General features: G+C 45.4%; 1 non-coding gene and 2 pseudogenes across 1 annotated transcript; 1 reads left to right on the top strand and 2 right to left on the bottom strand.

Annotated features, from left to right (window-relative positions):
• Positions 1-6,891: 6,891 nt before the first annotated feature.
• Positions 6,892-7,009, bottom strand: LOC136637274 (5S ribosomal RNA; annotated as a pseudogene).
• A 3,802-nt stretch (positions 7,010-10,811) lies between these two features.
• LOC136638247 (5S ribosomal RNA) lies at positions 10,812-10,931 on the bottom strand (annotated as a pseudogene).
• A 5,835-nt stretch (positions 10,932-16,766) lies between these two features.
• Positions 16,767-16,885, top strand: LOC136638103 (5S ribosomal RNA). The gene has a single exon (XR_010793588.1). It is a non-coding gene; the product is annotated as a 5S ribosomal RNA (ribosomal RNA).
• Positions 16,886-22,300: the final 5,415 nt, after the last annotated feature.

The following is a 22,300-nucleotide window of genomic DNA, read 5'->3' as shown; positions in this document are numbered from 1 at the left end:
CGCCTGCCTAGCTGGCCCTGCGCGTGGAACAGGTAGCACTTCAGAGAACGCTACCTTTGAGGTCCTGGCTTTCAGCTTCCTACCTAATAGCCTAAATTTGACCTCCAGGACCTCCTGTTGGTGCCGATATGCACCACAACCACTATCTCCTCCCCAGCACTGTCTACCAGCCTGTCTAGATGAGAAGTGATGTCCGCAACCTTGGCACCAGGCAGGCAAGTTGCCATGCGGTCCTCACATCCGTCGCAAACCCCCCTCTCTATGTTTCTAATAATCGAATCCCCCACTACAGGAAGGCCCTGACCCCCCTCCCGCCGAGGAGTATCCTGAGTATGTTCAGATATGGGCCCATCCCCTGGAGAAGGGGTCCCCCCTGTCACGGGGTGGGGCAAGTCCCTTTCCCTTTAAGATGGATTAAGTTGGGTGTTTGTTACCCAGGTGTAGTGCATTAGTAATTTAAAGAATAAAACCTAGGCATGGGTGCCTGAAAACACACACAGCAGGAGGAAGGAAGCTGGGAGTTAGCAGCTTTTATACTGGAAGAAATGCTGATAGACCTGTAAGATGGTAATTTTAGTCTCTTTTTAGATATGATCTTTTCTTGTTTTTAAGCTACTGTAATTCATGTAGATATGTTATTGGAGCAACTGAAGCTCCCTTAAAGCTATAATAAAAATCTTTTACATGAAAATTGAGTGCAATAATTAACTAAGGACATGTATGTTAATAGGACCTGGGGCTTGGAGTAAGCTAAATAAATAAACATTGCTCTTGGGGGTTTGTGGAGGATGGTGTAGGTGGAGGAGGGTTAAATCCTGGTTGACTTGGGAATTTCCCCTGGTACTTCCCTAACCCAAGGGTGATGTTTGTGACACCCCCTAGGGGATTGTTTCCCTCCTCTCCAGGATGACGTCCTCCAGCCCCGAGACTTCCCACCTGGGCAGCTGAGGAGCTGCACGCCTGAGGTTGGGACGAAGCCTGATCGTCCCCGGAAGTCTCCGTACGGTCCTTCTCTGCCTGCCTCTGCTTCTCCAGGTCGGCCACCAAGACTTCAAGGGAGCGGACACGTTCCCTGAGTCCCTGGAGCTCCTTGCACCGAGGACACACCCATGACATTCCCCAGAGGCATATAGTAATACATGTTGCACTCGATGCAAAACACTGTGTAGCCCCCACCCTGCTGCTGGCTGTCTGACTGCATAGCTTTTGTTTGTCTGTTTGTTTGTTTGTTTGTTTGTTTGTTTGTTTGTTTGTTTGTTTGTTCAGGGGTACTTAAAAACCCTTCACTGGTTTGCTGCCCTCTTCTCAAGGGAAGAGAAGGACAGTGTCTGGGGCCCTGGCCTCCTCGCCCTGCTGCTGAACTCGCCCAGATGCTAAACTCACAGTGCCTTACCTGGCACTTTGTTCCCAGAAGCACTGGGTGTCCCAGAGACCACACGCGAGCAGAAGGAGAATTGGGGCAGCAGTGACCATCCTCTTCCTCCAACTCTGCTGCTGCAAGCAAGCAATCGCGGCAGTGGGGCTGGAGGAAACGAGGGGGGCTGCTGTGGTCCTATTCTGATTATTCCCCTTCTTGGAGAGCAATGGAAATGGGATCACTCCATTTGCTTCTTCATAACCATCTGGGTATGCATGCTGTAAGGACTTCCCCATCGACTCAGTTTACAATAGCCAGCAGCAGGCAAAGAGCTGAAAATAGTTTAACCTTGGGTTAAACTGACTGATATCTTTCTTTTCTGCCTACTTTTTTTTTTTCAAGCCTGTTGATTATTTAAAAAAACCAAAATGGCTTTAACTTAATTTCCGCTAGTATATGCCACAATTTTGAAAGAATTCTGTCGTTAATCGCTTTCTTAACTATGGTTACACAAACAAAAAAACAAAACAGAAAAAAAACTCTTAAGTTTTTTCACCCACAAAACTGCAAAAAATAACAGCAATTAAGTATTATTCCCCGTCATTATGCCAAGTGTAGATGAAAACGTATAAATCCACTTTATTAGGTCATTTCCTAAATTTATAGGGTTTTTTGGTTGTGTTTCCTCAGCAGTGTCCCTCCCCCCTCCAATTTGGATTTGTCCATTTAAGGTCATCCAGATTAACGAAGCACTTTAATTATGTTTCGTGCACACACATTTACAATAAACTAAATGACTGGATTTGGTGGAGGGGGGAAGGGAAACCGCCAGGGCTATTGGAAACTAATTGGTTTACCATCGCCGCAATTTGATAAAGAGGGAAAGATTTTTAATGTCAAACTGAGGATTGCTAGAAAATGAATTGTCCTTGATGAGGAGTTGAATCTCTCCCCCCCATATATATGTGTGTGTGTGTGTGTGTGTGTGTGCGTGTGCGCGCGTGCGTGTGTGTGTGAGGGAGGGAGGGAGTAGTTGGTTACAGTGGATATTGACTTTCTCATAATACAATTGCACTACTATCAGGAGCCTTGTTGCCTTGGAATGTATAGAAGCCTTTCAGTAAATTATTATTATTAAAATATGCTTTTATGTTTTGACTCCATTGGTGTTAGGACATTGTACGTTACACAGTGTTTCTAGAAACACACACACACAAACACACCAAAATCAGGAAAGAACCATAAATCACTTTGTGGCGATTGTGGGAAGAGGGAAGTGTATGTGGTTTCTGGAAAGGAGGAAAATGTGTTTGGAAGTAGGATGGTCATCTTTTTCTCAGAAGTGCCAAAAAGTATTGGCAAAGAAAGCACATGGTGTACTGGAAAAATGTGGTGTGAAGGGCAATGAGAAGGCACGATCGGAACAAGGTATAGGTTTCAACCAAGAGTTGGGGGAGAGAGAATATGAGGCAAAAGCTGACGAACCTTTGGAAAGCGGGGAAGAGCAAGGGGAAGGGAGGTGTTAATTATTACTATGAGATTTTAGGATGGGGGAAGGATGGCTGAGCTGTGCACAATGGTGTCACTTGGATTCACCCGGTGCGGGAGGTCCGTGCGTCACCCCATGCAATGGGCAGGGCAACACCACAGGTGGTGGGCGTGGTGATGTGCCATCGCCCCACCCCCACTGGTTTTTTTGGCTGTACCTTTTGTTAGAACACAGATATTTCAATGTGGTTTGCTTCATTGCATTCTACAGAAAATTGTGCATTGATTGATATATAACATGATGGTATTATTCCGCCAAACTCTGATTTTAGTGATTTTGAAAACTTGTAGAGACTCTCTCTCTCTCTCTCTCTCTCTCTCTCACACACACACACACACACACACACACACACACACACACACACCCCTGTGTCAACTTACTAACAACTTATTGCAACAGTTCTCACACTTTTAGCACTGCGATCCACTATTTAGAATGACAATCTGTCCAAGACCCATTGGAAGTGATGTCATGGCCAGAAGTGACATCATCAAGCAAATTAAAATAAATAATTATAAATAAATAAATTAAAATAAAAGAAATAATTAAAAAAGGGGGAGCCAGTCCTGGTCCATCAAGTGCGTCTACTGTGAAGTAAGTCCCATAGTGGTCAATGGGGCTTACTCTCAGGAAAGTGTGGGTAGGATTGCAGCCTGTGAGCCCAATCCTGTGCATGTCTACTCTAAAGTAAGTCCCATAGTGGTCAATGGAGCTTAATCTGTAGCCTGCTGCAATAACCCAACCCCCAAAAAAGAATCAGTGAGATTTCCAGCACTCCCCAGTGCCCAGTTTAAAGTTCTTCTGTTTCAGGCATATCCATACAAAGACCCACCTGGCTTTGCAAGTGCAAAATAGAAAACTTTCCCCTTACCATTCAAGCCTCTTTTTTTGTCCTTTATAGTGGGGGGAGGCTGCCTTCTGGAACATATGTTGAGCTTCAGTTCCATCGGATCGGGACCATTCTGGTGCCCTCACATTCCCCTTTGCCTGGCCTGACCACCAGCCAAGGCTCGCCTGCCTACTCACGAGTAAACACGACCCTGAGGCGTCGCTTTCCATAGGGCTGGGAGGGAGGAACCTCCTGCTTCCTTTTGTGTTTTGGGGGGCTGCATTCATTGGATCAGGACCATTCTGACGTCCTTGGAGTCCTCTCAGTCTGTCCTCAGTCCTCTCAGTCCTTGCCTGGACTAAGGCAAGTTTGCCTACACACGAGTAAACGTGGCCACGTGGCTTCATTTTGGGCTCAATAGACGCAGCTGGGAGGGAGGCAGGGACCTCCTTCTCATGTTTTTGGGGGCTGTATTCATTGGATCGGGACCATTCTGGTGTCGTTGGATTCATCTCAGCCTGCCCTTTCCCATGGACTATGGCAAGTAAGCCTACTCACAAGTAAACGCGCGATACAGCTCATTTTCACTTTCCATAGGGCTCCATGCATTTTTTCTTTCCAGTGTTTTGGCCATAACATTTGAAGGAAAGGAGTGATTTCAATTCTGTTTTTTGCATTGCACTCTGCTGGACATTCCGCATCCAAAGGTGTATGGCATGATGGGGTAGCTCTGAAAGCTGCAAAGTTAGCGCATTTCCCTCAGGGTGCGTCACCCCCCGCGCGTCACCCGGTGCAGCCCGCACCCCCCTCACCCCCTAGCAACACCAGTGGCTGTGCATGTGGGAGGGAATGGAGCGAAGAAGAAGAGGAGGGAGATGTGCCAATTGCCTACATGTGTATGAGAGAAAGAGCATGAGAATGACAGTAACAAGCTTTGCTGTAAGCTTCAAAGTGGCAGGTTCCACTTCGCAAAATGCAAACTCAGTCATTTCTGGCCTCTTTGCTGGTCACTTCTTTTACTTATGCTCCTGCATGAGGCTCAAGGCTTCTCCCACGCCACTGCTGTCTCCTCTGGCCCCATAGCACACTTGAGGCCCATTCGCAGCATACCAGTCAAAACCACTGATCTATACCCATATGTGGACCAGCCCAATCATTTCAGAATGAATGTAATATAAACCGAATGGGTCCCATTCAGTTCAGGCACTATTCATTCCTGAAAACAGTTCCCATCTCTTGCTTTTACATAGGATGACACTGACCACAAAACAACCTTATATTTGATCAATATTGGCTATGTAAGAATACCCTTCATATGTTACTGAGGATCCAATGCTACCTGACTTTCTAGTGTCCAGGCAGCCATGACAACAGGGTGTGGACTGCATTGCGCGGTGGTGGGGCAGTCACAAAGTCCTCCTCAAGGTAAGGCAGCACTTGTTCCCTTTCTTCAGGGCTGCACTGTGGCTGCATCAGTGCTGGAAAGTTGGATAGGATTGGGGCCTGAGCTTATTTCCTGTAGCTCCAACCCATGTTGCTACGGCATTGTTGACTAAGGCTGTTCCCACTAGAGGTTTTGAAGCAGAAGAAAATGGCCCATCTGTCAGGAATGCTGTCATCCCCTGTACTGTACATCCCCTGTACAGGGATTTGGTCTAGATGACCTTCAAGGCCCCTTACAACTCTATGATCCCTCTGAAAGGCTAAAAGCTTTTGGGTGAAGCAAGTCACACAGATCCTCCACATCCCTTCCTTCCCTTCCCAGTCAGGGTGTAGTTGAGTGGAAACTCACTCTAGTACCAGATCAGTGTGGAAGAGAGCCATGAAAAAAGAGTTCTTCTGCTGTCGCAGTAATGTACACAGGCAGGGCCAGCCCAAGACCTCTTGATGCCTGAAGCGTATGCCAAATGCTTCCCCCCTTACCCAATGTTGTGCCAGCCTCTGCTCTACCCACTATCCAAAGTTCTAGCTCAACATTCTCTTCCCCTTCCCTCCACATTTCCTCTTCCTCTCTGTCTCCTGTTTTTTCCAATTCAGGTAGTGGAAAGAGAAGGAAGAGCAGTGAAGGTAAACAGGCAAACAGAGATGGGACACCCTCCAGCCTAAGGCAACTGCTTCAGTTGACCTCATGAATGGGCCTGCCCTGTATGCAGGGACTGTTATATGCATGGATCCCTAGAAAGATGGAACACCCACCCAGCACAATCAGCACACTACCTCATCATGGACTCTGAGCTGATCATACAGCGCAGAACCCACATCTGGTCCCATTAAAAGGTGCCTATGAATCTGTTCTGAATTAAATGATGAAGGACATACATGCCTCTTTTTCTGTCTCTATAGTGGCAGCAGCTGAGATTAAGAAAAGCCTGCTTATGGATAGGAAGACAAGGCAGATGTGTAAGAAGAAAAGGTGACATTTATTCAATAAGTAACTATTTTAAATGCAATAGAGTGTGTTGTTTTTTTTCCTAGTGTATTCATAAGGACTGTAACTGAGGGCTGAAAATGAATTTGTCATACTGCTACAGAAGTGACTGCCAACAAAGTCAAACAGATTAACCTATCAGACATCAGTGGAGTCAAAGCTCCCCTCTTTTTTTAAAATGCAGAGTCATGTGTAGAGAATTGCTTATCAGCCTTGTGATGTTCAGTAGTTTGGGCGTAGAGATCATGGATCACCAGCCAATGGCAAGCAACTTTTGCTGGTGATATTGAACAGGGCATAGGCTTTGCCTGTGGAATAGGATTTGCCTTTTAGTGGAAAAGCAATGTTTGCCAACCACAACTATTGCCATCACTAGTCCTTCACAGATGCCTTTAGATGCCTTTAGATGATCACTAGTCCTTCACAAATTTCTTTAATTTGCACTTGTTTTATTCTGGTTACTTCAGTCAGTCTTTCTGCAACACTACGGGGGAAGGCCTTTAAGGAACCTCTGCATTACAATGAACCAGTGGCTTCACTAGGGTTTGCATCACCCGAAATGGGAGTCCAGCGCATCACCTCCATGGTGGACTTCCTGCCATGCATTGGAAGGGGAAATGCCCCAAGAGATGGGCGTGGTGAAGCACCATTATCCCACCCCACTGGTTTTTTGGCTATAACTTTTGATGGTTGGTTGGCAACCTTCAGTCTCGAAAGACTATGGTATAAGCCTACAGCACCTGGTCTTCCCAAGTGGTCTCCCATCCAAGTACTAACCAGGCCTGACCCTGCTTAGCTTCCGAGATCAGACAAGATCAGGCATGTGCAGGGTAACAGAATACAGATATTTCAACACGGTTTGTTTCATTGCACTCTGTATAAAATTACACATCTAATGATATATAACCTCACCAGGAAGTAATGGTGGTGACATGATAACATCACTGCAATTACTTCTGGCATGGTTGGGGCAGTATCACACCACTCCAAATGGGTACCTTTTTCATATTTTTTTTAAAGTGAAATAAGCTGACAGTGCCGCCAGTTTCTTTTGCTTTGAAAAAAGAGGGGAAAACGGGCGGGGGGCAGAGGATGGACAGGCCACCCGGGGGTACTTGACCCCTCCAGGTACACCACTGCTTCTGAGTAAATATGCACAGGATTGTGCTGTACAATTTCTTTATTCGGATGATAGCCCTATTGATTAGAGATTATTGTTTGCAGAATTTCCGATTTTAAGGGATCTTCAGGATGTCTTGCCATGCAGGGGCTACATTCATAACTGTTCAGCATGTCAAAACGGCATCTTTAAAGTTTACTGCATCCAAAAAAAAAGAGCTTAAGAAGCTATTTTTAGAGCAGGGGTCTCTAAACTTTTCAGCCGAAGGGCCACATCAAATATCTGGCACAGTGTTGAGGGCTGGGGAAAAAATTAAATATAAAATTTAAATAAATATATTAGAGATGGAACTTAGATGAATGACTGAAATGAATGAATGAATGGTCCAGGATTTCTACAAGCACCAACACAGCCCAAGAAATAAAGCACACTCACTTAAATGGACCCCCATTCCCCCACCCACAAGCACAACTCTGGTTGTATTTGGTCAACTGGGCCAGAGGCTCTCAGGGGATCAAAGGCTGGCTGTGGGGGCTTCTGCAGGCCGCATCTGGCCCCTGGGCCAGAGTTTGGAGACCCCTCCTTTAGAGAAAGGCAGGCACATTTGCAATACCTGTTCCACACAAGGCTTAGTACAGAGAACCACTGGACAGACAAAGCATTGAAGATGGAAAGACAGTTTTTCATGTGGGCTTTTTTTGTTGGTTTTTTTTTTAGCTACATGCTGCTAAACATCCAGAAGGTGTTTAATAAACATGATATGCAGCAGTTGCTAAGCAGAATCTGATTTATGTACGGCAGTCTCAAGAAGCAACTACACATCAGGGTTGCGGGCTTTATTTGACTGTGAATTCTGAATTATTTTTTTTTCCCTTCCAACACGATGGAAGCAATTGCGCCAAACTTTATTTATAATCAGCTTACAACACGAGTAGCGGTAGCGTAAGTGCTTCTCAAATTACATAGCAAATCTTGTTGTCTCCTTGGGCAAATAGGAAGCCTAGATCATGAGGTTTAATTGTAATATAGGTCACTGTCAAGGGTAAAACACTTTCCAAACTGTTCTGATTAGTTAAGTAGGAAAGGGCTTAAGTAGGGCACAAGTGCTTTATCCAGGGCACCTGAACCGAGAGTTGCATCTTTCCAGGCAGTAAAGCTTCTTCACCACCCCAAATTGCTTTTATTAAGTGAATAACTGAATCATATAATTAAATAAATGTGTGTGTGTGTGTGTGTGTGTGTGTGAAAAGAGTACAGCCATGCTAAACTTGCCCCTTTATGCAATGTTATCCCTGCTGGGGTTCTGTACAACTGATGGAAAGGGTACTTGAGCCAGCATTGCGTTGGCTGCGATTGCAGAGGGATGAACGAACCAGTGGAGTACAAAGGGGGTGGCTGGAGAGGCCAGCAGTGCCAGGCTGCAAGGGGGTGTCTGAGAGGCCGCCCCAAGATGTTTAAACTTCTTTTTCAAGAAGAAAACGTCTTTCTTTAAAACTTATTGGTCTGATGATTATATACATGAAGTTACAGTTATTTATGAAGATACAAATATAAATAACTCCTGCAACGCCGCTGGAACCAACCGTATTGGCTTCTGCCTTTCCATTGGACCATTTCAGCGACGTGGAGAGAGGGGATTTGCTGCATGGGTAACAGCCTATCCTCCATATCTACTCTACCCAGGCTTTGCGCACTAGAGAGGATACTGTTCCGGAACCACTATTCAGAGCGTGATACCATAGTCTTCCAAGACTGAAGGATGCCAACAGCAACAGTAATATATATTAAATCTATACAACGTTCAATAAAAGAAAATGTTTACTGAAGAGGCTCTCCTTGCACCCGCTTTCTCGGGAGTAAGAAGAGCCTCCTTGGGTGCAAGGAGGCAGGAGGGCAGGAGGTCTGGTCCAGAGGGTAGAGCCTCCGTTAGCCTTAAAATAACATCCGAAGGTTGCCAGTTCGAGGCCACTGGCAGCTCCGGGAATAGCGAGACCTTGAAGCAGCTGACAAGCTGAGCTGAGTTATTCCACCTGCTCTTTGGTGTGAGCGAAGAAGCGTCTTGGCTGCCCTTCATGTGAGAGATGAAGGAGCTGCTTGTCTACCTGTGTGGGGGGAAACTGGAGGCCAGAAGTGATACCAGATCAGAAAGATCCATCTGAAATGTTGTGCGGTTCTTGCAAGACAGAACCTTTCTATGATTGTAAAAATCTCCTTGGGGTTTTAGAAACAGCCTGCCTATGTAAACTGCCTTGAATAAAGTCAGAGGAGTAATCCAATGACCAGAAAGGCAGTATATAAATACCGTTGTTATTCAGGTGTTGGCAACCTTCAGTCTCGAAAGACTATGGTATCGCGCTCTGAAAGGTGGTTCTGGAACAGCGTCTAGTGTGGCTGAAAAGGCCGATTTGGGAGTGACAATCCCTTCCACACCGGGAGCAAGTGCAGTCTGTCCCTGGTCTGTCTCCCTGGCTATGGGCCTTCCTTCTTTGCCTCTTTGCCTCAGTCTGTTGGCCAAGTGTCTCTTCAAACTGGGAAAGGCCATGCTGCACAGCCCTCCTCCAAGCGGGCCGCTCAGAGGCCAGGGTTTCCCACTTGTTGAGGTCCACTCCTAAGGCCTTCAGATCCCTCTTGCATATGTCCTTGTATCCCAGCTGTGGTCTAGCTGTAGGGCGCTTTCCTTGCATGAGTTCTCCATAGAGGAGATCCTTTGTTGTTGTTGTTGTTGTTGTTGTTGTTGTTGTTAAGCTGGTGGAGAAGCTGTTGTGTTTTTCCATGGAGAACAATGGGGCAGTTCTGCCTCATCTGCTGCCTCTGCCCTGCACATCCCTACTCTGAAGGGGAGAGGGCCGCTTGCATACCTGTGGCCAGGCTCCATGCATCACGTAGCACTTTGCAAGCTGAGGTGAGGCTCCCTGCAAATTTTAGTGCTTTCCACCCCCTCTAGCTACACTACTGGTGGTCTCCATTGTTACTTCGGAGGAGGAAGCCTCATTGAATGACTGGTGCAAATGGGACTACTTCTGAGTAGAGCTGCAAATGGAGTGTGCTCCATTGTTACTTCGGAGGAGGAAGCCTCATGGAATGACTGGTGCAAATGGGACTACTTCTGAGTAGAGCTGCAAAGAATTGGGTCTTTCAGGTAAGCCTCACAGCTGCTGTGTGTGACCCTCCTCTCTCTTGTAACGCCTGACCCTGCTCTCGTGCAGTCCCTCCCACCCCCTCCTGCCTTGGTCACAGATGGGATGGGCACAACAGGGGAGTGTTTAAAGAGGACTCACACGCATACACAGAGCTCTGTTTTTTTCACAGCTAGGTTTTTAAAGGGAACAACTCGAGACTTGAGTCTTTTTGAGTTGCCAAAATGTTCTGGGCAACTCAGAAAGTCTGCCCATTAGGACTCGTTTTCGAGTCAAGTCATGGGGGAGCAGAGACTCGTGACTTGACTCAAGTCAAACCACTCTGGATTTCCCCATCCCTGCTTCTTATGTTCTTGGTTGGCAACCTTCAGTCTCGAAAGACTATGGTATAAGCCTATAGCACCAGGTATTCCCAGGCGGTCTCCCATCCAAGTACTAACCAGGCCTGACCCTGCTTAGCTTCCAAGATCAGATGAGATTGGGCATATGCAGGGTAACAGTTGCTCTTGTGGGTGCAGGAAGGGTGTTTGGTTCACAGCAAGTGTCCCCTCCCCATCCGTGTCTAGTAGGAAAGATCCTACACACGTGTATTTAGACAATCTTGGGCTCTGCTAAAAGCAGGGTCCCTGACAGCACTACAGCATGTAGGTGCTCTCATTAAGCCAAGCAGAAAGGAATAGTGCAACTCTGCACTTGCTCTGTGAGAGTTTGGGCCCAATTCTATCCAATTTTCCAGCGCTGATGCAGCCATACCAATGGGAACATAAGAACATCCCCAGCTGGATCAGGCCATAGGCCCATCTAGTCCAGCTTCCTGCATCTCACAGCGGCCCACCAAATGCTTCAGGGAGCACACAAAACAACAAGAGACCTGCATCTTGGTGCCCTCCCTTACATCGGGCATTCTGACATAAAATGGGATGTGATGGGATGTGAGCTACATCCTGAGGTAGAGGGGGCAGTCATGGAGGCCTCGTCAAGGTAATGAAACATTAGTTCTCTTACCTCATGGCCGCAATGCAGCTACGTCAGCGCTGGGAAGGATAGGATTGGGCCCTCGGTTTGCTTGGAGATCTCTCTTTTTTCCCTAGGCAGGCAGAGGCTACTCTTTGTGCAGTACATTCAATGGTACAATCCTACTCATGCCTACTCAGAAGTAGCATGAAGTAGGTCAGAAGTGGAAACAGTGCATATGAACCAACTTGTTCTTTGACGTCATATTCCAGCAGCAACAAGAGGCAAAGCCTTCTCTGTGGTGGTGCAGCTACTATGGAACTGAGTTGAGGACTACGCCCTCCATGTTAACATTCCAACAAAACATTTTTTTTGTCCAGGCTTTCCCACCCTAGTTTTGTTGGTTGACTTTATCATGCTTATTTTGTCATATAAATAGGGTTGGCTGTTTGTTCTGGGTTTTAATGTATTACTGCTAAGCCATTTATACCAGTGTTTCTCAACCAGCGGTACAGGTACCACCAATGGTTCTTGAGCTGGTGTCTGGTGATACTAGAAGGACTCCTGGACCCCTGCCGTCTAGCACCAAGACCAGGAACACAACACAACAAACAGTAGTAGGAAGCTACAAAGCATGTTTTCCATGCTCAAAAATGTCCTCCCGTCCACCCTGAGCCTCTTACTGGTGTTTGTCACGTCACGACTGACCTCCCAACCGAGAAGTAACTGGCAATGATGTCATCATCAATTACCTCTGCTGGTGCTTCAAATAGGTGGACCATGTGAAGGAAAATGGTGAAGGACAAACCTGGAGAAACACTGGTTTATACTCCTTTCGGTGTTTTTCCTTGCTGCGCTTCTTTGTGTTTTTCCGTATTATAAATTATGTTGCCATTTTATTGTGATCTTCATGAGTTTTATGCAAGTTGGGTGCCCTGTTAATGAGGGGAAAGGTAGAAGAGAAATAAAATTTCAATAAATAAATAAAGGATAACTTGAAATACAAAATTGTGTTTTTCTTCATTGCTTCTGAGTTTATTTCTGCCAGTGGACAGCCTTCAGCAGCCCTACTATGTACTGAACACAGCACTTCCAGTGTTGCTTTCCATCTAGTGAAACTGATGTAAGGGGCATCTTCCCATAGCCCTCCTTTCAGGGTGCCCCTGTTGTAGCGCTCATGCACGATCACCTTCAGGAGCTTGCTTAGGCCTTCGTGTGAAATGCGTTGGGTGAAATTCAGTCCTCGCCCTTTTCCTGCCGCCCGACCCTCTGAGGTCTGCATTTCTATTTCTCAATCAATAACGACTTAAGTGGCCAACATGGCCCTCCTCCCCCTCGCACTAATAGACCTCTGCAGAGCCAGGAAGGAACCAGACGAAGACTCTGTAACCACTGTGCTCTCTCGTTTAATGTATGCATTTTTATGGCCTCTGATGTATATACTTCCATTTACTGTCTATGAATTCAGAGCACTGGAGCTAGTTAATGTATTATTTATTTTATTACCCCTTTGTATAAACTGCCTGTTTGTAATTTGGAATGTTATATACTTTGGTTCTGTAATGGTTTTATAATGTGCACACAGCTCAATAATTAAAAAAATATATCTTGGCCCCTCACCTCAAAAGCCAAGTTTGTTTACCCTGCTGAATACAGCTTCAGGTCTGGCACGAGTCCATAGGCCTCTCCGATCTTTTCCAGTCCTCATTCTTGAGCCAGCTGGTCGCCCCTGGTCTTCAGAGATGCTCTAGACTTCCTGACTGGGCCATGTTGTGGGTGATGGATGACAGCACCCACAATGGGAGGGCTCCAGCCCTCAGTGCCTGGATTTGATTGCTGGAGCTGGCGTGGGTAGAAGGCTTTTCTTAAGTAGACAGGGGCAGAAGAGCATTCTCCAACTTAGAATTTTCACCAGGCATGGTTAATTCAGAGGTGACACACTGCCTGAGAATCAAAGGGGTCTATATCTCTTGCCCCTGTATCTTCTGTAACTAAAGTGAGTTCTGAGGCATCCGCACAAACTTAGATCAGAAGCTACCTGCTAAAGTCCTGAACTCTCTGGCACCTCTACAGTAGAGACAGTGGTCTTGACTTTCACACTGAGGAAACACTAGTCTTCCCTTTACTTAGCATTCCCAGAACTCTGAAGAACAGTCAAGAGCCAAACTGACAAACCATTCAAAGGTATTTTATGGTCCCTGTGAAAAGTGTCATCGAGGTGTGTGCATTTTGAAAGCCGGTAGCCTTCTAGAGTTGTGGTTAACCAGCTCTTATCTGACACCACTTTCACAAATGATGCTAAGAACACAGCATTGTCTTTCGTGCAGGGTCATTTTTGCAGCGTATAAATACGGTAAGTAAAAATATGTATAAATATGGTAAGTATAAATATGGTAAGCATGCATGAACCCTAATGTTCAAAATTATTGCTAGAAAAATGTGGAATTGGAATTATAATTATTATTAGCTATTAATAATAGCTGCTATTAGCTGGTATGGTCCACAAAGAGAAGAAGGTTCAGAGGAACTCCATCACTGGTGTCTCCTTTCCTGCCATGCTATCTCTGTACTGGGTCTGTCCCAGAAACTGAATGATATACCAAGCTATCATATTGAGGCCCTCCTTTGCCTCAGTGTGAAGCATCTTCTCCTCCCCAGCTTTTCACTTGAGGTGAAAGTCCTACTCTTGCTGTAGGCACCTTCCAGGCTGAGGGCTGCATTGGAGAGGGCTCGGTTTGATGTGAATGGCCTGGCACATTGCAAAGAGGGGGAGGGTTATCCTGAAAGCCTTGAAGGAACCCTCCACAAAGGGTTCTCCACATGCAAAGAGAGAAGAATCCCAGTCTTGAAAATGTGCTTTGCCAGTTACCAATCACCACCATTAGCAAAGGAAAAACATGATATCCAAGCTTCTATTCAAGGAGTGTGACCCTTTTCTAAAAAGAAAGGAATAGATTCTGGATAGACAACAGGAAGTACTTCTTAACTTAGCACGTAATTAACCTTTCCAATTCACTGCCACAAGATTTAGTGATGGCCACTTGCTTAGGCTTTAAAAGACAACTTCATGGTCTAACCAGTGGCATTGCTAGGGGAGTGCGGGGAAGATAGGGATCGCACTGGATGATGCGCACTGAGTGATACCAATACTGGCCAAAAAATTTTAAATCTTGGTATTTTTTAATGATATCTTCATGTTATATATAATTCCACTTGTATTTACAGTGGAATGCCATGAAATGAACCATGTTGAAATAGATCTAATCTATCAAAAGTTAAAGCCCAAAAAAACCAGCAGGGCAAAGCAATGGTGCACTACCTTGCCCACCGTCTGGGGCATTGCCTTACCCAGTGCATGGGAGGAGGTCCATCATGGGGGTGAAACGCTGGCCTCCTGCACTGGGTGATGCAAACCCTAGTGACGCCACTGGGTCTATCAACTGCCACTAGTACTGATGGCTTTGTGCCGTCTCCAAGTTCAGCAGCTTCTAGCATGCTCTTCATTTCTTGGTTTGTTCAAAGAGCCCACATAGAGGAAGGGGCCAAGTAAGGAGGAGGAGACTAATCAAACGTTAATAGGTTAGTCAACCGGTTAGTCTCTCTCTAGCGTGCAAGATGGTTTCCTGCATGACGCGTTCTTCAATTAAGCAAGAGTGATCTTTGATTAAGCAAGAAACACCCTCACTTCTAATGGAAAACAAAGGAAATGGGTGCAGGGGGGCACCAGGGGCCGAGGGGGGCACCAGGCCGAGGGGGGTACCAGGGGCCGAGAATCCTCAGACAGGTAAAACTGCAGATACCAGATCTGCAGATGGGGGGGGGGGGAATGCCTGTACTGGCCCTCCTCCCCTTTGACCATACTGTTAGTGATGTCACCGAAATGTGTACTTCCCCGTTTCAGAATACAGATTTTATCAGCTCATAATGCTCCACTCTACAATGAGTTGAGTACAGCGCCCTACAGAAGTTCATCGTAATACTTTTTTCCAGTTCCTACAGCTGTGAGTCCTTACCAAGGCCTTCAAGAACAGCGAAAATTACATGTCCCGGGATGCTCCTGGGATGCTCCTGGGATGAGCATGTTGTTGTGCATTCATAGCGTGACAGCATTTTACTGCTCTTATTTTGGAAGGTGTTGTCTGCACAATTTGGAAGGAACTTTTCAAAACTTGCACAACTCAAGGAAAGGTTGAAATGCAAAGTCTGGATGCAAGCTTTTCTTTGGATGTCAAGTGTCAGCTCAAAATTCCACGGAGGCTCTTTAAAGGTGCTCCAGGACATTGTAATAAATTTGTTTTAAGACGTGTTTTTTTTTTTTTTACTACATACAGCTGCTTAAATGTAAATAATCAGGATGAGAAGCATGTCTGCTGGCTGTTGCACAGATCCTCCCCCCATTAGCCAAGCATATTTTGTTGCAATGCAGCACAGGCCTGAGCCTGCTAGACAGTTTTTCAAAAGTGAGGATGCAGATGAGAGGATCAAGGACAGTTCTGACTTGCCCTCTGTCAATTTGCAAGAGAATTTATTCCAGACTATTCGTACATGAATATTTAGCTTGATAACAATTACATCCAATGACACTCATGAGATACAAAACACTGAAGACCCTCTCTAAGGAACATGTGCAATCTCTGATGTCAGGGCTGTTTGTTTGTTTTTTAAAGAAAATTCTGGATGGTACGTTTTGAATGCAAGAATTATTTTTTGTTCTTAGATTTTCAAAATCCATTTTTCAAAAAATACATTAGTGCGGAAGACATTTAGCTACTTTTATACCTCCCCGCTCCCCAAATGACATGATAAATTTATAGTAGCCAAAAACAAAAATCTACTGGAAGGGGCTGATGGCTCTAGGGTTAGAGTAGTTAGCAGAAGTAGTTAGTGAGATCAGTGGTTCCCAAACTGTGGGTCACAACCTGATTTTTGGTGGGTCATCAAAAGGTGACAGAAAGATCAGATTAATTGCCTCAAGCCCTGAGGCTCTTCAAAAATCAGATACTGTAGCTGCTAATTACCTGCAAAGAGCTCTGTTCTTGCAGTTTGCAAGAATGTGTAAATATAGGGAGATAAATGTTTGAGGGTCTTTTTCTAGTTATTATTACTTATAAATAAATAAAATATTATTACTTTCTAGAATTCCTTTTTTAAAACTCTGGTAAACCTAGGTGGGTCCTGACAGAGTGTTGTTTTAAAAAGTGGGTCCTAGTTCTAAAAAGTCTGGGAACCACTGAGAGCCCAAGCCTGAGCTTGGCGCTCCAGCTTTCCACAGGGGCGCACTGTCACAAATGTGTCCAAAGGCACGTTTGTGAGGCTTACCGCCAGGCTACCACCCAAGCTAACCCAGTGCTGGCTGGCACTGGGCGTTAGATAGAATCATATCTACGGCTATGTCTATGGCTATACTACCCTGAACACGCCCGATCTCGTCTGATCTTGGAAGCTAAGCAGGGTCAGGCCTGGTTAGTACTTGGATGGGAGACCACCTGGGAATACCGGGTGCTGTAACATTCTGAATAGGTGTCTGGAGTCAGAGATAGGGTTGATGGAGCCTCCATCTTGTCTGGACTGAGCTTCAGTTTATTAGCCTCATAAAAGCAAAGCATAAGAAGAGTGTACTACCTGAGTGCAGGTGGAGAATGCTTTCTTGCACATACACAAAATAAATCTCCCTGTAGTTAAAACATCTAGCACAGTAGGAAGAACACTTCTAATCCCTTTTGTGCTAGTTTTCCACTTGAATGCAGATTTTTTTTTTTTTTACATAAGAGTGCATAAAAATTTCTCACCTGCAGAGGTACAATCCATTCTACCACCTCCAGACTCTATGACCTTATTCCCACCTGATACAATTGTACATGTGGTCCAGGCCTCTGTGCTCTTTTACAATTGCCATTTTATTACCAGCCCAACCTAGATATTAAGGATCTGCCTTCTAAGAGGGACAAACAATATCTTCCATTTTATTCATTGGTCTGTCCACCCCCAGCACCACCCCCACACAGCCCAAATATTTAAATAACACATTTAAAAGTAAAATAACTACAAGCCTTCCTGAAGGAGCAAGATAAGGCGATAATTAATGAAGGGATTAGATACTACTGAACAGAGTAATGCAACAAAATCAAAGGATGAAACTAAGCCTTTTGGCCCATTACAGCCTCCTTAAAGAGCGGAGGAAAAAAACCCACAGAAGATGCAATGACTAAGTTCTCAAATCTAGTATAAACTCCACTTGTATAGAGCTTGCATAACCACCACTGTACCTTTGTCTATGGGAAAAAATGTTTTTAACGTTATGTTCAAAGTTTAAAAAAAAAAATATTCCTATACTAACAAAAATTAAAGGATGAGCTAAACATCTGTATTCTTTCTCCAGACACAGAGGACCACTTCTTACCGAAGGAGGGGAAAAACTTTCAGTCTGTTCTTCCACTTCAGACTGCAAGGGGAGATTCAATTTTGACAATAAAGGACGCGAGAAAGAGAATATGGAGAGTGCATGACTAAAAACAGCAAAGGAAACAATAAAAATGTCTTCAAATACATCAAAAGCGGGAAAGGAGGCGGTTGGATCACGGATAGCAAGGGAATAAAAGCAGAGCTTTAAGAGGACAGGGAGACTGCAGAGAAGCTGGATGAATTCTTTGCAGCTGTCTTCACTACAAAGACGTAGAACAGAGACCTGCGCCTGAACTGACTTTCTCAGGGGTGGAGTGTGATGAACTGAGTCCAAGGAACAAGGTTCCAGAGAAGGACTCGGCAACCTTCTTCTACATAGGGGCCAGAGTTCCCATCCCAGGAGGCCCCTTCCCCTTGATGGTTGTTCAAAGGTCCCAGGGAGAAGGCAGCAGCGGAGGCAAGGAAGGCCCACTCCAGAACTTCCCCCAACCTAAGCATTGCCCTCACATGCTCCTCTTCCCTCTCTCCAGCAGTGCCAGTGTGCTTCTAACACATCAGGCAAGCCACCCTCCACTCCCTTTTCTGACCCTTGGATCAGATGAGCTCAGGTGGCAGGCTGCATTCAGCCCACCGACCACAGGCTGCCAACCCCTGTTCTAGAGCATACTGGCAAAAAAAAAAAAAAATGAACATGGAGCATTCCTTTAGGATTGCGATCGTGGTCTCTGAGTGGAAAATGGATGCTTCTCTTGTCCTTATGCAGGTATTGGACACTAAGATACCATCACCGTGGTGTGTATAGCTTGTCACCTACTGATGACGCCTACTGGCAAGGCTGATTTCACCTACTGGCACGGCTGATTTTGAGCTGTGGATGATATTATTATCCAGAAGAAGGCAGTGGTATTACTATTATCACGCATATCCCTACCCTTTGGATTTGGAATTAGGAGTTTTGCCTTAATATAATTGGTTGTAAGAATATTTTTGAAAAACACTTCCCCCCCCCAAAAAAAAAGTTTCATGAGGGGCAGAGTGCTATTGGGGCCCACTTCAGGGTATCCAACAGCCTGTCACAGGTTGGGGAGGGTGACACCTGGCCCTTTGCCATCAGGCAGCAAATGTCTTAGTGCATCCCTAAAGTGTTCTCACATCAGACATAACTCACACTGACTGAGGAGCAAGCTATAGGGCCTAGTGGGCAGGGATTTGTGTTTGGAATAAAGGCTCAAGCAGGCTGGTAGTGCAGCCTAGATGAACTCATCGAAACACCAAGCTCAGTCCTGGCAAGGCTCACAGTGTAAACAGTGGTATAGGTGGTAATGTATCAGAACGTAACTGACAACCTTGAGAAACATTCATGCCCTGATGCCTATGCCATAAGCAAGACACCAAGACAACCCCATGTCTGATCTCAGAAGCTAAGCAGGGTCAGGCCTGGTTAGTACTTGGGTGGGAGACCGCCTGCGAACACTGGGTGCTGTAGGCTTATACCATAGTCTTTCGAGACGGAAGGTTGCCAACCATAAGGCAACCCACGGAAATGGAGGGAATGGCAACCCAGGGAATTCTTTGGGCCACAGCAATCCACAGAATGGATGTCTCCCATCTGGTCAGCCTTCCCCTTCTTTTCAGTCAAAGAATACAGCTTGGTTGACATAGACATCCATCTTGCAGAGCCACCTGGTTCACTGTCCACGTGTTATACCTCTCTGAATGTGCCAAGGGAGCAAGAATAAACCAGTGCCCTACGGTTACCCATCTAGTTGGTAGGACTAGATTTAGTTCAATTACATCTCATCGCTTCTTCCAACTGAAAGTGAAACTGGGAGAAACATTTTGCTAAGATTTAAAAAAAAAAAAAAAGATATATGGCCTGTGGACCAGATTATAAATCTTTATAATCACAGTGGTTCCCAAACTGTAAGCCATGGCTCCCCAGAGAGCTGCGGAAACCAGACAGGGGAGCTGCGGGATCCTCACAAAAAGACTGCCTCCCTATACAACGTATAGGATTGTAGCCCTAATGGGGACCCACAACCAATGGCCCAGTAGATCAAGGGAGCTGCCAGTCAAAAATGTTAGAGAACCACTGCTATATGTATAAAAGATTCAGCATTTAGAACTGAAGTAGAACCTGGTTGTTTCCTGGAAGTGGATGGATGGTGGCAAACACTCTCCTTGACCATAGCTCCAAAAACTGAATCCATTCCACTCAACTAATTGGAAAAAACCCCAAGGATTAGCTGCTAATACGCTTCCGTGAGAAAGAGAAGAGGATAATACACTTAATTCACATAGCTTTATCTATGGAAATAAGCCTTCCTCCCAGGTGTTTGATAGTTTTAACCCCCAATTGCCTGAGTCTACTTCACCTAATAGTAGAACTCCAATCTAATTCCTTTCCTTGTCAACCCAAAACTGACTAGTAAAGGCGCCAACATGAGCGGACTATTTTATAGCAGCTTTCAAATCTCTAAATTAAAATTTACACTTTCCCTTGCCTCCAAATAGACTGAACCCACCTGCTGGGATAAATTCCTTGTGAAAAGATACTTTAGGGATAATAACAGCCCAATCCTATCCCCTGCCCAAAGAAACTATGCCAATGGAGTGTATCCTACATGCTACCGGGGAGGGGAGGCAACAGAAGACCAGTAAGAGGTAAGCAAAAAAAAATTTTTTTTAACCTGGTTGGCCACCTGGTTGGAGATTCAGTAGGTCACAGAGGAGAGGAAGGGGTCATGTTGGGTAGTGAAAGTGGGGATAGCCGCCCCTTGCTCAGTTCCCCCTGACAGTGCTTTTTTGGCTGCTAGTGTTGGGGCTGACTGGATACCATGATTGGCCCCTTCGACATCACAGCGATGACACACAAATGACTCACTGATGACACCCCCCAGCAACAATGAGGGAGCATGCTTCCCATAGAAGCATGCTCCAGTAAAAAGGGTTAGTTACCCTCCAGTCAAGGGTTAGTTGCCATGCTCCCCCCACAGCAATGAGGAGCACCATTTAAATCCCCTTTTTAATGGCACATGCTTCAACATTGAGAAGCATGCTACTTCCCCAGGCGGTTGCTGGGGATGGTGGGGCCTCCCTGTTTACTGGCTAATGGAAGATTCCTGCCCCCTCCAGCAATGACAAGGGAGTGTGCTTCTTGGCATTTAAGCAGGATAAACAACAGTGAGGTTAACATGGAAGCCAACATGCGTGCTCTCCCAGCAACGAGGAAGGATTGCGTTTCGGCTTCTTGGAGAATAAACCAAATGGAACCCCAGGGAAACAGTGCTCCCTCCCATATGGAGAGATATTAAAGTCAGCACACTTTCCACAAAATAATCATGCCAAGAACAGTAAAAAAAAAAAATCACAGGTTCTCACTCTCTCCCACTTCATGTTCTCACCCACCATACAAGCTCTGCCTTTCAAGATGGCGGCGTTCCGGATAAGCTTTCAAGTAGTTCCAAAACCCAGCTTTTCAAGATGGCTTTCAGTGATCCCCTGAAGATCGGCTTGCGTCCCACCAAGAGGTCGTGGCCCCCAGGTTGGAAAGCAGGTTGGGATCTAGGCCAAATATCTGTCAAAGAGGGAACATAATACTATGTATTAGGCTAGAAACTAAAACAGTGTGAGAAACTACCCTGATGGGATGCTGCAGTGATGCTTTGCAGCAGAGATGCTTATGCTTTTTCTTAAGCCTTTTGATCTAATCAAGATGAACCGTGGTACAGTATTTCCAGAAGCCTGAGCAAAGCCCCACCTTCTGCGTCGGTATTTTTCAGTTCTGATCTTCACAGGTATTTTTGTTTGGCTCTTAAGTCCTCTGGTTTATTTATTAAAGTGGTAATCCATGACAACACTCATCTTGGTCTTCAGTTTATAAAAAACTCATTTTTAACAACAAATTGAGTCTAATTTGACCTGACAGATTCAACTCACCATGCAGCTTCTTGGCACTTTCTAATGCCGCCCTATTAAGCAACATCTATGTTTATGAGCAGCCGTCATTATTATTCACTATCATTAAACCAAAAGCAGATCCCTGACACAGTGGGCCCCCAGAATACATTTTCATTCATAGTCAAATGCTGGCTCCCTTAGGCTGCAACCCTATACAGATCTACCTGGAAGAAAAGGTGCATTGAATGCAATGGGGCTTACATCTGAGTAGACATGCATAGGATTGCACAGTTAATTATTTTCCTTAGAGGGTCAAATTTTGAAGGCTGTTTTACACATTACACGTTAGCAAAACTGGGTTTGTCATGTGCATTCAAAAGGGAGTGACAACCGGCCTAGGCTTTCTGACAAGCTCTTCAAACTGTTCATATTTACACATCTCCCAGGAGCATACCTTCAAAAACAACGAAGGTGCACACTTAAACAGCATGCTGTGTAACGAAACCTTTTGTGTACGCTCAGCTCCCTGCAGAAGTGAGAGCGTCGCCTTACAGCAGGGGTGGCAAACTTGTTTCATATAGTGGGCCGAATAATAGCATTCATGACACCTACTGAGGGCCAGAA

Source organism: Tiliqua scincoides, chromosome 1, assembly GCF_035046505.1.
Source record: "Tiliqua scincoides isolate rTilSci1 chromosome 1, rTilSci1.hap2, whole genome shotgun sequence".
NCBI classification, from domain to species: Eukaryota; Metazoa; Chordata; class Lepidosauria; order Squamata; family Scincidae; genus Tiliqua; species Tiliqua scincoides.
The sequence above is the reverse complement of the archived record's forward strand: the minus strand, read 5'-3'. Positions and strand labels throughout refer to the sequence as shown.